We start from the raw sequence: 15,382 nt of genomic DNA, 5'->3' as shown, positions 1-15,382 counted from the left end.
TTTGCCTTCATCAATCTTTTTGGTTATGACCTCAAAATTGTGAGACACAATTTCACTTGCTGAAAATCGTGCTGACTGTCCCTAATCAGTCCTTACCTCCCCAACTGCATGTAAATCCTGTCTTTCAGAGTTACCTTCAACAATTTACCCACCAGCAATGTCAGGCTTACAGGTCTATAGGTGCTAGATATTTACTGATTGAAGTTAAATGGCAGCACTATTGGGTTAATTTCTTACTGATTTAAATGATGGGACACTTAATTACATGGTATTTGATACTGCACAAAACGCTTTTATACTAATACAAAATGTAAAATTAATCAGAAGTACGGTATTAGGACTAGTCACTTGTAGTTGATTGATAACATGCAAAACTGTTCATGTCTACTTTCCATCTGAAACAGGGCATGGAAAACACAAATTTGCCTGTAGCAAATGACTTTGAATTTCATCTTATAAGGGACAAGATGGACACTGCCTTACATTGATGTGAATTAGGAGCATGAACAGGCCAATTGGCCCCTCAAAGTCCTTTATCTCTGTCTTAAATGGGTGAGCCTTTATTGTTAAACAGTAACCCATAATTATATATTCTCACACAAGTGTGGTTCCACATGTATCCTGTCAGGACCCTTCAGAATCTTATTTGTTTCAATCAAATCAGTTTTTATTTTTCGAAACACCAGCGAATATAAGCTGAAGCTGTCCGAGCATTCCTCAAAAGACCAATATTTGTCCAAAGTTAAAAATCACACAACACCAGGTTTTAGTAGAGTGGTGCTGAAGAAGCACAGCAGGTCAGGCAGCATCTGAGGACCAGGAAAATTGGCGTTTCAGGCAAAAGCCCTTCCTGATGAAGAGCTTTTGCCCAAAACGTTGATATTCCTGCTCCTCAGATGCTGTCTGACCTGCTGTGCTTTTCCAGCACACTCTAATCTAGACTCTAGTTTCCAGCATCTGCAGTCCTTGTTTTTACCAGATTATAGTAGAACAGATTTATTTGGAAGCACTCACTTTCGGAGTGCTGCTCCTTCATCAGGTTGTCTGATGAAGGAGTAGTGCTCTGGAAGCTTGTGCTTCCAAATAAAATTATTGAACTGTAAACTGGTGTTGTGTGATTTTTAACTTTGTACACACCAGTCCAACTGCAGCAACTCTAAATCATAATTTCTGCCCAGGTATTTAGTCTTGTAAACTCATGTGCATCTGTCCTTAAATAAGGAAACCAAGATTATACACAGTATTCCAGATGAGGTCTCAATAATTCCTGGCATTCCTTCCTATTTTGTTTTCAGTTCAAGTCATGATACAATAACATTTTATTTACCTTTCCTAATTATTTGCTGTACCTAAATACTAACTTACTATGATTCATGCGCTAGAACACCCAGATCTGCATCTCAGAATATGCATTTTTAATTAGCCTGTCAAAATGGACAAGTTTCACATTTTCTCACACTATACTCCATTTGTCAGATCTTTGTCTACTCATTTATGTATCTCTATCCTACTGTAGACTCTTTACGTCCACTTCATGACATCTGTCATCCAGATTTATATGGCTTAGAATAGCATTGACCAATTTACATCAATCTTGCTTACCAGCACTTACGTCATTTCAAATGCTCATCAATGTTGTTTCCAAAGGTATCCTCCCAGACTGCTTTCCAAAAGACAACCTGAGTTTATTCAGCCTCTTTTCATAGCTAAACTGCTCCATCCCAAGCTATCCCCATTTCAATCAACTGTGCTGCTTTAGAAAATGTAGGGGATGATGGACTCTCGGGGAATGTAGTACTGACAGTCAGGTTTCTGGTACTGAGACTGGCTCTATTGTAATGCGGGGTATGTCAGGTTCCAAGTGATCAATTATGATTGGAAGTCTATAGTCAAGGGCACAGACGGACGTTTCTGTGGCCAACAGCGAGACATCAGGATGGTGTGTTACCTGTCCGGATCAAGGATGTCTCAGAGAGGCTGCAGGATATTCTCTAAGGGGACAGTGACCAGCAGGTTGCAATTAGATTAGATTAGGTTCCCTACAGTGTGGAAACAGGCCCTTCTGCCCAACAAGTCCACACTGACCCTCCGAAGAGCAATCCACCCAGACCCATTCCCCTACATTTACCCCTGCACCTAACTATGGGCAATTTAGCATGGCCAATTCATCTAACCTGCACACCTTTGGACTGTGGGAGGAAACCGGAGCACCCAGAGGAAACCCACGCAGACACAGAGAGAATGTGCAAACTTTGCACAGTCGCCCGAGGCTGGAATTGAACCCGGGTCTCCAGCGCTGTGAGGCAGCAGTGCTAACCACTGATCCACCGTGTTGTGTATATGTTGGTATCAACAACACAGAAAAAGAAAGGAATGATGTTCTGAAGAGAGAATATAGGAAATTAAACAGAAGATTAAAAAGTAGGTCCTCAAGGGGAGCAGTATCTAGACTACTCATGGTGCCATGTGCTATTGAGAGTAGGAATAGGTGGATAGAGCAGCTGAATGTGTGGTTGAGGAGCTGGTGCAGGAGGCAGGGATTCACATTATTGGATTATTGGAATCTCTTCTGGAGTAGAAAAAGTAAGGGAAGTCAGAGAAATAAACAGTGATAGCTTGAAAAGTGTCCTTATTACAGAGGAGAAGGTGCTAGACATCTTAAAATGTATAAAGCTGGATAAATCCCCAGGACCTGCTCAAGTGTATCTCAGAACTTTGGGGAAACGAGGGAAGTGGTTACTGGGCTTGTTGCTGAGAAATTTGTATCATCGATAGCCACAGGTGAGGTCCTGGAAGACTGGAGGGTGGCTAATGTGTTGCCATTGTTAATGAACGATGGCAATGAAAAGCCAGCAAACTATACACTGGCAAGGCTGATATCAGTGATTAAGAAGTTATTGGAAGGGATTCTGAAGGACAGGATCTACATGTATTTGGAAAGGCAAGGACTGATTAAGGATAGTCAACACAGCTTTGTGTGTAGGAAATTATGTCTCACTAATTTGATTGATGAATGCGGAGCGATGGACATTGTCTACATGGACTTCAAAAAGGCCTTAAGTAAGGTTCTGCATGGTAGACTGGTAAGCAAGGTTGGATCATATGGAATCCAAGGAAAGGTAGCTATTTAGATACAAAATTGACTTGAAGGTAGGAGATAGGGGATAGTGGTGGAGGGCTTTTTTGGACTGGTGGCCTTTGACTAATAGTGTGCTGCAAGGATTAGTGCTGGATCTACTGGTTTTGTAATTTATGTACTGTGAATATAGGAGGATGTGAATTTGGGAGGAATGGTTAGTAAGTTTGCTGATGACACCGAAATTGGTGGTGTAGTGAACAGCGAAGATTACATCAGAGTACAATGGGACCATGATCAGTTGGGCTGATGGGCCGAGGAGTGGCAGATCGAGTTTAATTTTGGTAAATATGAGGTGTTGAATCTTGGGAAGGCAAGTCAGACAGGACTTACACAGTTATTGGTAGGGCTCTTAGGTGTGTTGCCAAATAAAGAAACCTTGAGGTGCAGGTTTATAGTTACTTGAAGCTGGAGTCAAAGACAGGCATTTGGTATGCTTACCTTTATTGGCCAGTGTATTGAGTATAGAAGATGGGATGTCATGTTGTGGCTATACAGGACATTGGTTGGGCTACTTTTAGAATACTGCATTCAATTCTGGTCTCCCTGCTATGGGAAAGATGTTGCTAAACTTGAACTGTACAGAAAAGATTTACAAGGATGTTGCTAGGGTTGGGGGCTTTGAGCTAAAGGAAGAGGCTGACAGGCTGGGGCCATTTTCCCTGGAGTGTTGGAGGCTGAGGGTTGACCTTATTGAGGTTTATGAAATCATGAGGGGCATGGATAGAGTGAATAGCCAAAGTCTATTTCTCAGGGTAGGAGAGTCAAGCACTAGGGGGCTTCAGTTTAAGGTGAGAGAGGAAAGATATAAAAGGTATTTAAAGGCTAACTTTTTCACGCAGAGGGTGGTGCGAGTATGAAATGAGCTGCCAGAGGAAGTGGTTGAGGCTAGTACATTTATGCCACTTAAAAAACATCTGGATGGGTACCTGAATAGGAAGGGTTCAGAGAGATATGGGCTAAATGCTGGCAAATGGGACGAGATTAATTCAAGAACTCTGGTCGGCATAGACAAGTTGGACTGAAGGGTCTGTTTCCCTCCTGTACGACTGTGTGATTCTTAAGTTTGACACCAGGGCAAAGTAGCTCACTTGAATGGCACCACATCCACAAACATTCACTCCCTATGCCACCAGTGCCAGTAGCAGCAATGTGTATCATCTATAAGATTAGGTGGAGCAGTTACAAAAGCTTGTGCTTCCAAATAAACCTGTTGGATTATAAGCTGGTGTTGTGTGATTTTTAACTTTGTGCACCCCAGTCTAACACAGGCACCTCCAAATCACATCTATAAGATGCAATTCAGAAATTTACCAAAGCTTCTTTTCCAGCTCTTTTCAATCCTATGACCATTATCATTTAAAAGGCCAAAGAGCAACAAATACATAGGAACATCACCATGTGCCAGTTCCCCTCCAAACCCAGTTTTGACTTGGAATTTTATCACTGTTTCTTTAGTACTCTTGGGTCAAAAGCTGGGACCTACTTCCCTAACAGAAGTGAGTCTACAACAAAAAAATAGATGGCAGCGGTTCAAGAATGTAGCTCAGCAACATCTTCTCAAGGACAATTTGAAATGGATTAAGCTGCAAAGCCCAAGTCTCCAGAAAAAAAGAAAAGAAATGTTAAGTTCCTAAGGAACAGATATTTTCTAGCGTAGATATATATGCAAATAACTGGTCCTCAGACAGAGAGGGGAGACTGACTCTTAAAGATGTAGATGTATATGGTATGACATGAATTCAGGTTCAGACTGAGACTCCAATGTACTAAATTATGTTAAATAGTCTGACAACACTTAGCAGGTTAGGTCTCACACAAGCAATATGGTGCACAAAGTGGAGGAATGTAGCTGGTGTATGTGGAATTCTGCAAGCATGAGTCAGCTTTGTTAAAAGTTGAGAAGCCGAAAATTTGCATGTCATGTCCTTTTTATGCCCCAAAGCAATAAACACTTTTGAAGTGTTTCTTTTGTCAAGGATTTATTAACAGCCAGATAAAAATATTGGCTGGTGGATATGAAACTTTTTTAAACTACTGAAAATGCAGACATGCTCCAGACTGCAGCAGCGCACGGTGGCACAGTGGTTAGCACTGCTACCTCACAGCGCCTGAGACCCGGGTTCAATTACCGCCTCAGGCGACTGACTGTGTGGAGTTTGCACGTTCTCCCCGTGTCTGCGTGGGTTTCCTCCGAGTGCTCCGGTTTCCTCCCACAGTCCAAAGATGTACGGGTCAGGTGAATTGGCCATGCTAAATTGCCCATAGTGTTAGGTAAGGGGTAATGTAGGGGTATGGGTGGGTTGCGCTTCGGCGGGTCGGTGTGGACTTGTTGGGCCGAAGGGCCTGTTTCCACACTGTAAGTAATCTAATCTAATCTAAAAAATTTCTTGATGATGTAGCATTTCCTCTCTAGTACACTATCAATTTGACCATAATCAATAGAAACTGGATTGTAGGCATCTCTGTTAGTGAGAAGCAATTGGTTACATAGCTTGAAGGGCAAGGAAAGATTGTGGGATAGTCAAGGACCAGAGGATATCATCGTAGGGTCATAGACATGTACAGAAAGGAAGCAGACCCGGCCAATCCATCCATGCCAACCAGATATCCCAACCCAATCAAGTCCCATCTGCCAACACCTGGCTCATATCCCTTCAAACCCTTCCTATTCATATACCCATCCAAATGCCTCTTAAATGTTACAATTGTACCAGTCTCCAACACATCCTCTTGCAGCTCAATCCATACACGTACCATCCTCTGTGTGAAAAAGTTGCTCCGTAGGTCTCTTTTTTTTTATCTTTCCCCCTCACCCAAAATCTATGCCCTCTAGTTCTGGACTCCCCGACCCCAGTGAAAAGACTTTGCCTATTTATCCTATCCATGCCCCTCATAATTTTATAATTTTATAACCTTATAAGCCTCCAACGCTCCAGGGAAAACAGCCACAGCTTGTTCAGCCTCTCCATGTAGCTCAAATCCTCCAACCCTGGCAACATCCTTGTCAATCTTTTCTGAACCCTTTCTCCGAATAAGAGGTTGCACATTTATGATGGAGGTGAGGAGGAATCTCTTCTCAGAGGGTAGGGAATCTGTGGAATTCTGTATGATAGAGGACTACTGAGACTGGGATGATTAACTATATTGCATAGTATACAGATTTTTAATCAGCAAGGGAATCAAGGGTCATAGTGAAAAGGCAAGGAAAGTGGAGTTAAGGATTATCAGATCAATCAGGTTTTCACTGAAAGCTGAGTGATCTTGATGGACTGAATGGCCTACATCTGCTTCTACATTTTATGGTCTTGCACAGAAACCAGGGCAAGGAGGTACACCTCCATGAACTACACTGGGAGGCACAGGAATTGTATCTGTACTTTTAGTATCCCTTTAGCCACTGAGCTAATTGACCCTTCTCAAGATCAACTTTCAGGCTGAGGCGAAAAACGGCCCCGAACTCCGGCTGGTGTCTAAAGCAGCATTTCAAATGTGCAAGTCTTTGGAATGAAGTCGAAGATCGGCAATGATGGTAATCTGTCACATTTCCCTCATTCTAGCCAAATTTAAATGATGTAATTCATTGTGACCCCGCCTCAAATGGGTGGAGAGATCACCATCAGATACCTGATCTGTTTGGAGCCCTTGTGTAGAACAGGGAGCCTATTCACTGCTGACTTTTCAAATAATAACATCGCCTAAAGTTTTATCCATCGGACAGGTAAACAAAAAACTTTATTGTTAGATTTCAAAAAGTTGTTGCCCACTTTCTGTTTGCATGGATGCACCAGCCTGCGGTACAGCGATGAGGTGCCCTTGGTTTCAAACTTTCATTTTCTGAGATGTGATTTTGTCAGTAAGATTAGACAGACGGGAGGCAATGTCGCTCTGGGCTGTGATGAGCTGAACGGTGGATCTTCAAGGACTGCGGTTAAATCAGGGACTGGATGCAGGGCTTTTCGGACCGAATTCTGACCGACCCACAGCTGAAAGGCGGGGATCAGTGTCTAGCTGTCTCCTGGTTTGACAGCTTGTTTCCCCGGGCCCCTGGGTTTCCCCTCCAGAACCCACACTGCTTGCTAAAACAGGCAGGGACTTCTTGATGTGGAGACAACACTGAGCACACTATAGTCAATTTGCGAAGGAGGGAGCTCCTGTGCAAAAACTTTAACTCGTCTATTTTACCCCCAAACTGGATTATAAATAAATGTGAAACCTGACCGGGCTATACCCAGGGTTGTGTAAACGGCTTGATAGAAAGAATTTGGGCTGCGATAATAACGATTCTAAGTTCTAAATCTTGTACAAACACCGTTCCCTAAATATCTGTCGATTTAATTGATTATTGGAAGCAAGTATATACGGCCTTCATATTATCAGGCGGTGCATTAAGTTTGTGAACAGAGTTGCGCCTTTAGGCTGATAAAAAGGACTTGCATTGATTCAGCACCTGATTGCATCTCACTGAAACACGAGGGAAGAATAATTTTAATTGCACTCGTGTAGATGTATACATTAGGCACAACGGGTGGCTTTGCTGTACCAGTTGATGGAGAAATGTGGGCAACTACAAAAATGGAACTGTCTGCTCCAAACCCCAGCCAGTGTTGGGGCCACAGTTCTTTACAATAAATATTATATACTTGGAGGAATATTTGATAGTGAATGCACTGTCGACAATTCTGCAGATGATACAAAAATAGAGGGAAGGTAGTTGGTGAGAGTGACAGAGACCACAGAAGGATATCGACAAGTTAAGTAACTGGGCAAAAGCAACTGGCAAGTGAAGTGTAACCTGGAGAACATGTGGGAGGTTATGCACAGAACAGAGGGATTTGAATGCAAAAGGTTATTCAAGCAAAAATATAGAATGTAAATGGAATGTTGCCCTTTACTCCATTCCCTCAGAAATATAAAAGTACAGAAGTCTTGCTAAAACTAAAAGACAATAGTTAACACCATAGCTGAAAATCTGAATAGGACCCATTATTCTTTGGTGGTGCACGTTGGAAATATTGGTGCAAACAGCTCACAGGTTTCAGACTGTGAGTTGCATTTGAATGTTGGGTAAAAATGAATTTATATTTGGTAGCCTCTTCATCTATGAAGGCATCATGGTCAAATCTTATGTCTCCACCCATAACATTGCTCAGTTGCAGTCGAGATTTGGGGCAATATCAGATAGATCAGCTGAACATTTTAAATAAAAAATTCTTCACATAACCTTTCAGCAAAAAAGATATGCTTCCTAAGTTTAGAAATATCTATTTAAAAATAATTTAAATCAGAAGAGACTTCAGAGCAGGCATCATTACTATTAGCAGACGAGCCATATTTCAATCATTACATTGGACCAATGTGTTCAATTTCATTGAATGCCAAAGGGATTTGACCTTAGATTCAACTTCAAATTGCCCTTGAATGCTAGAAAAAAGGTTAAATTGTTCCTAGCTAGGCATTAGTGTTCAGGTAAACCAATGAATTCAGTTAGTATTTTGATGCAAAGTTATTTGTTCTATACATAATCATAGAATGGAGGCAGAAAGTATTGGTGAATAATGATTGTCTTGATTAATGTTTGGTCAAGAATAATCCCCAGGATGTTAAATTGTGAAATGAGTTCAATGAATGCCACCATCTATCTTCATCCAAACATATCTGTCAGTATAGAATATACAGATCATTCCTGATGATAACCTCTTGTGATCTGGGATATCATAACAACAGCTGTGGTAATGAGCAAATGTTTGTTGTCCCATTTATGTCAATTACAAAAAAGAAAAATGGACTTGATGTGATTAATGGCCTTTCCTTGTTTCATGTTTTCTTGTTTTTAAGATTCTACTATTGATTAGTGATTAGGAACAAGGCTGACCCCTTAAAAACTAATATCTGTGATATTGTTATAGAGTCATAGAGAGATACAGCATGGAAACAGACCCTTCGGGCCATCTCATCCATGTTGACCAGGTAACCAAGATAGATCTAGTCCGATTTGCCAGCATTTGACCCATATCCCTCTCAACCCTTTGAATGTTGTATTCCTCTTGAAGGGCTTTTGCCCGAAACGTCTATTTTACTGCTCCTTAGATACTGTTTGAACTGCTGTGCTTTTCCAGCACCTCTCTAATCTAGACTCTGGTTTCCAGCATCTGCAGTCATTGTTTTTACCCATTAAACCAGCCTCGACTACTTCGTCTCTCTGGTCATTACATACACACATCACTCTCTACATGAAAAAAGTTGCCCCTTAGATCCCTTTTAAATCTTTCCCCTCTCACCTTAAACCTATGCCCTCTAGCTTTGGACTTCCCAACTCTGGGGAAAAGACCTTGTCTATTTATCCTATCCACGCCCCTCATGATTTTATAAATCCTTACAGGTCACCCCTCGACCGCTGATGCTCCAGAGAAAATAGCCCCAGTCTATTGTTAATGAAAATGAGGTAATAATTGACCTACTGATGATTAATTTGCATCAATATTTACGGTAAGGAAAGGTTTCCGCTTGCCAGTCATCCCAAGTAAACTGATCTCAAATCAGGAACAGCCCAAAGTTAATGAAAAAACAAGTAATTAAGAAAATTATGTCATAGAAGAGTGACAAGTCTCCTAAACCAAATGGTTCCTATCCCAGGGTTTTAAAGAAAATAGATGAGAACATTACCGATTCTCTAACTCCAGTATTCTTTTGATTTATCAACAGTTCTTTTAGATGGTAAATGTTCACATGTCATGTTATTTAGTTAAGGTGAGAGAGGAAAACCAGGTAATTATAGACTAGTTTAACCCACCATCTGGTGTTAAAGGAGTACTACTTTATGATCAAAAAGGACACTGATGGAACACCTGGAAATGTTTCAGCTAATGAGACAGAGGGGATTTCGAACAGGGATTTGGAAGGTGTAAGTAATACCTGACAAATCCGACTGAATGTTTATGATGAGGTGACAAATGCAGTGGATGGGTTACCTTCATAGATGTTACTTATATGGGCTTCCAGAAGGCGTTTGACAAGTTCCCCTTGTGATATACAGTGCCTTTAAGAGATGTGTACTGTCCTGTTTCTCTTGCAGATGAGTATTGTCATTGTGGTGCCTAAATGTCTTCTTCCGGTAGGCAGTTGGTATACAGCTTTAAGTTCTCTGTAGGTGTTTTTTTTAAGACAAAAGAGTCATGAGTGGATATGGTCAGGATTACACAAACCCAAAAGGATTTTAGTTTTGATTTCAGTTAGTTGGTGGTTTCTGCTAGTTTTTGGAACTGAAAACTTGAATGCCCTGTTGCTGGAGTGAAATCTTAGACACTGAGGCTTCCTCTTAAAAATTGTGTAACTATGTTGTTGAATTGTCTTTGCAAAGGGTGTGCTTATGGGATGCTGCCTATATTGAAACAGTTGATAATTAGTGGTTAAGTAATACATTATCTTGTTAAGTATTTCTATAGTAAAGTTATGCCAATTCTTCTTTTTGTTGCATTTTAACTGTGTTTTAAGAATAAAGCATGTTTTGATTAAAGCTTAGTGGTGGGTCAATCGAATCATATCTGGAACACCATGCCTTACATTTGCCTTTAAAAAAAATAAAATATTTAGGGTCTGGGCCATCTCCATTATATACTTTGAGGGGTCTGATCTGGTCCAAAATACCTTTAAGCGTATATATTGTAAAGTTGAAGCTAATGGAATTTAAGGCAAGTTATTGGCATGGTTAAGAAATTGGCTCTGCAGCAGGAGACAGAGAAAAGGAACAATAGACAGTTAGTCTTTTCGACAAAATGTTTCCACTAGTCTCCTGCAAGGATTTTGTTGGGACTTAAACCATTCACTGTATTTGTTAATGGTGTGATTGATTGTACTGTTGGAAAGTTTAGCTTTCTACCAGAGATAGATGGCCCATTATAACATTGCAAACAGACATTTAGTGGTTAAAGAGTTGGACAGAATTAGCTTATAAGAAAGATGTTAGAAACTATTACTAAGAACGTTATAACAGGACACTGAGATAAGATCAAGGTATTCAGACAGAGTCAGCATAGCATCATGAATTGGTCATTCATATGTGACCAATCTATTGGAAATCTTATCGGTGGTAACATGTGCTGTGGATAAATAGGAACCGGTCGATGTACTGTACTTAGATTTCCAGAAGGCATTTAATAAAATACCAAATCAAAGGTTTCTGCGGAAAATAAAAGCGCATTGTGTAGTAGTTAGCATATTGGCATGAACAGAAGATTGGCTGGCTAAAGAAAGCAGAGAATTGGCATAAATGGATCTTCTTCATGTTGACAAGATGCACTAAGTGGTGTGCCATAGGGATTACAGCTAGGACCTCAATTGTTTATAATTTATGTAAATAACTTTGATGAAGAGACAGAGAAGGCGGAAGGGCCTGTCCCTCTGTTGTATGACTCTCCTGTAAGACTCTATAGATGGGAAAGTAAATCTTTCAGGAGATATGGAGGCTACAGAAGATTATTGATAGGTTAAGTGGGTGCTGAAACTGTGTTGCTGGAAAAGCACAGCAGGTCAGGCTGCATCCAAGGAGCAGGAGTATCAACGTTTTGGGCATGAGCCCTTCTTCAGGAATGAGGAAAGTGTGCCAAGCAGGCTAAGATAAAAGGTAAAGAGGAGGGACTTGGGGGAGGGGCATTGGAAATGCGATAGGTGGAAGGAGGTTAAGGTGAGGGTGATATGCCTGAGTGGGGGTGGGGGCGGAGAGGTCAGGAAGAAGGTTGCAGGTTAGGAAGGTTGTGCTGAGTTCGAGGGTTGGGACTGAGACAAGGTGGGGGGAGGGGAAATGAGGAAACTGGAGAAATCTGAGTTCATCCCTTGTGGTTGGAGGGTTCCTAGGCGGAAGGCTCTTCCTCCAGCCGTCGTGTTGCTATGGTCTGGCGATGGAGGAGTCCAAGGACCTGCATGTCCTTGGTGGAGTGGGAGGGGGAGTTGAAGTGTTGAGCCACGGGGTGGTTGGGTTGGTTAGTCCGCCATAGCAAAACGATGGTTGGAGGAAGAACACCTCGTCTTCAGCCTAGGAGCCCTCCAACCACAAGGGATGAACTTAGATTTCTCCAGTTTCCTAATTTCCCCTCCCCCCACCTTGTCTCAGTCCCAACCCTCGAACTCAGCATCACCTTCCTAACCTGCAATCTTCTTCCTGACCTCTCCGCCCCCACCCCACTCCGGCCTATCACCCTCACCTTATCACCCTTACCTTAACCTCCTTCCACCTATCTCATTTCCAATGCCCCTCCCCCACTCCCTCCTCCCTACCTTTTATCTTAACCTGCTTGGCACACTGTCCTCATTGCTGAAGAAGGGCTCATGCACAAAGCGTCGATTCTCCTGCTCCTTGGATGCTGCCTGACCTGCGCTTTTCCAGCAACACATTTTCAGCTCTGATCTCCAGTGTCTGCAGTCCTCACTTTCTCCTAGGTTAAGTGGGTGGACTAACATGTGGCATATGGAGTATACTGTGTGAATCACAAAGGCACCACAGTTCATGCGTTACTTGATGATAGAAGTAAGTATAAGGCTTAGTGGCAGACCAACAATTAATGGTTTATGTGCAGCAACATTATTGCTGTGGTCAGAAAACTCCTAACTAACAAGATCTGTTAAAAATGCAGTTTGTCCCATCTCAAAATCTGTCCAGACTTTTCTGAATACCTGTAGAGTTTGTAGCGCCAAAGGATATTGGGCATGCATGTGTTTGGAATATGTCTCCAAAGGCCAAGCCAGACCAGACACCAGGTGACAAACAAGACCACAAGACTGTAACTAAGGAAACAAGTGTAGTAAATGCTAAAAAAGCAAACGATTTCAAACACATAAATAAGGTTCAGAATCAACCAAGGAAGAGCAATTTTCAGAAGATGACTAAAGCTTTCCATGTTGTTAACCTCACACATCATGTTGATGGTTTATCAGAAGATTGTACATAAGACCATAGGCGTAGGAGCAGAAATTAGGCCATTCAGTCCATTGAGTCTGCTCTGCTGTTCAATCATGGCTGATAAGTTTCTCAATCCCATTCTCCTACTTTCTCCCATAATCCTTGATCTCTTTGATACTCAAGAACCTTTCTATCTCACTCTTAAATATAATCAATGACCTGGCCTCCACAGGCCTTCTGTGGCGATGAATTCCATAAATTCACCACTCTCTGGCTGAAGGATTTTCTCCTTATCTCTGTTCTAGAAGGTCTCCCCTTTTCTTTCAGGCGATGCTCTCGGGTCCTAGTCTCTCCTACATCCTTCCTGAGATATGGGGCCCAAAACTGTGCACAGTACTCCAAATATGGTCTCACCAGAGCCTTTTAGAGCTTCAGGGGTCCATCCCTGCTTTTATATTCAAGTACTCTCAAAATATTAATACCATATGTATTGAAAAGGCAGAATGATATACACTCAAAGTGAAGATTAGCATCAGAGCAAGTGCCAACATATTATTGCTACGGATCCTGAAAAACATGAACCTCGGCAAGAAGTGCTTCATGGTACAACTTACACGAGACCTTCTCTCAGCATATAGTGGATCACCAATTCTGTGCATTGACAGAATCACACTGCTGTGCCAGAACACATGCTCATATTGGGAATCCCAAAATTACCAGCCTGGTTGATACTAATGGCTCAGTAGTGGCAGGACTACCAGTATGTACAGATCTTGGAAACAGGCCATTCAGCCCATCGAGTCTATACTGACCCTCTGAAGAGCCACCCACCCAGAACCACCCTCTAACCCTGGATTTACCATGGCTAATTCATATATCCTGCTCATCTTTGGATTGTGGGAGGAAATCAGATCAGCAGAGAAAGCCTATGTAGACACAGGGAGAATGTGCAAACTCCACACAGACAGTTGCCCAAGGCTGGAATCAAACCTGGGTACTGGGCACTGTAAGGCAGCAGTGCTAACCATTGAGCCATTATGCCACGCTAGTTGTTTATAAGGACAAGCAGGTTCTTTTAACTCTACGTGCATTATGCCAAGGTATCATGTCTATGTTATAACATGGATATTTAGGTGTTGATAGTTAGCACTGGAGTCTCTGTACTGGCCAGGGATGAAACAGGTTCTTCAATTAGCAGAGGAGAGAGTTTTTACATCTACACTATATTCCATCCACCCCTTGGATGGAAGTAGCTACAGGCATATCCACAGTGTATAGTGTCGATTACGTTCTTATTATGGATTACTTCTTCAGACATCCTATTGTTTGACAACTTAGCAACATAATGAGCATGACAGTTTCTGACATGATGAGTGCTATTTTAAATTTATTCAGCATTCCAGATCAGACAGTGACTGACAATGGTTTGCAATATATTGACTAAGTATTTTAAGAGATGTGTACAACAGGGAGAATGAGCCATATCACATCATCACCCATTATCCATGCTCCAACAGTTTAGCAAAATGTATGGCTTATACTATCAAATCATTGCTCATTTTGTATTGAGCAACAAAGCAAAATTTTTACTTTGCTATACTTTTTGTACAACACCGATAGACATGGGATTACTATTCCCTGCACACATTGTGCTCAGAAGGCAAGTGCAGACAACATTGCCCAGCAACTAATTCTCCAAACATTCTGAGACCCAGTCATTTCTTCTTCAAAGACAGAGGAGAATGAATGACATACATGATGACTGAGTGGGTTTCCATCAAATTAAAGGAGCTGCAGGCCAAAATTTTAAAATTCAGTCCAATAATCTTGAAGAAAATTATGACTTTTGTTTTGCGAAAAAGCTTCCTAACACAATCTGCAATAGCTGTCCAACTTGGGGAATTAAAACATTCAATCTATTGAAACGTGACTAGTGAGAATAAACAACTCAGTGGTCACTAGCTTCAAGGCTAATGTTGTTTCCAAATTTGCATTGAGCTGGATTTTAAGATCTGATAACACTTGTTAAATGGTCTCCACATGGTCTGCAAAGAATGGAAGTCAGGGCAAAGTGTGTGAATTGGAAATCCAAATCCAAATATTGATATACCAGTAAAGATTTCTAAAATGTGCAATCTGCCCAGATTGATCACAATTCTATATTGCAAAAGATGAGGTATCAGCTCAGTCCAATGTATAGTACGCCAATCATGCATAAGGATGGACACCCCAACAATGATGATTGTGTGGTAATTTTAACAACATCAACCAGAAATAAAACAATCAAGTTGTGAAACAAGTGCAGTGGAGAACAATGCCTGCCTCTTTAGAGAGGTGTATGATTACCACGT

At 41.5% G+C, this 15,382-nt stretch overlaps 1 protein-coding gene across 1 annotated transcript in view; it reads left to right on the top strand.

The window, feature by feature from the left end:
• The first annotated feature begins 6,774 nt into the window (after nucleotides 1-6,774).
• lypd6 (LY6/PLAUR domain containing 6) overlaps nucleotides 6,775-15,382 on the top strand; it is a 229,020-nt gene continuing 220,412 nt past the window's right edge. Inside the window, exon 1 of the mRNA XM_060827818.1 lies at nucleotides 6,775-6,857. The gene's annotated coding sequence lies outside the window, so the exon portion shown is untranslated. The remainder of the gene's footprint in view (nucleotides 6,858-15,382) is intronic.

The sequence above is a fragment of the Hemiscyllium ocellatum genome, chromosome 7 (assembly GCF_020745735.1).
Source record: "Hemiscyllium ocellatum isolate sHemOce1 chromosome 7, sHemOce1.pat.X.cur, whole genome shotgun sequence".
In the NCBI taxonomy this organism is placed as follows: domain Eukaryota; kingdom Metazoa; phylum Chordata; class Chondrichthyes; order Orectolobiformes; family Hemiscylliidae; genus Hemiscyllium; species Hemiscyllium ocellatum.
The sequence above is the reverse complement of the archived record's forward strand: the minus strand, read 5'-3'. Positions and strand labels throughout refer to the sequence as shown.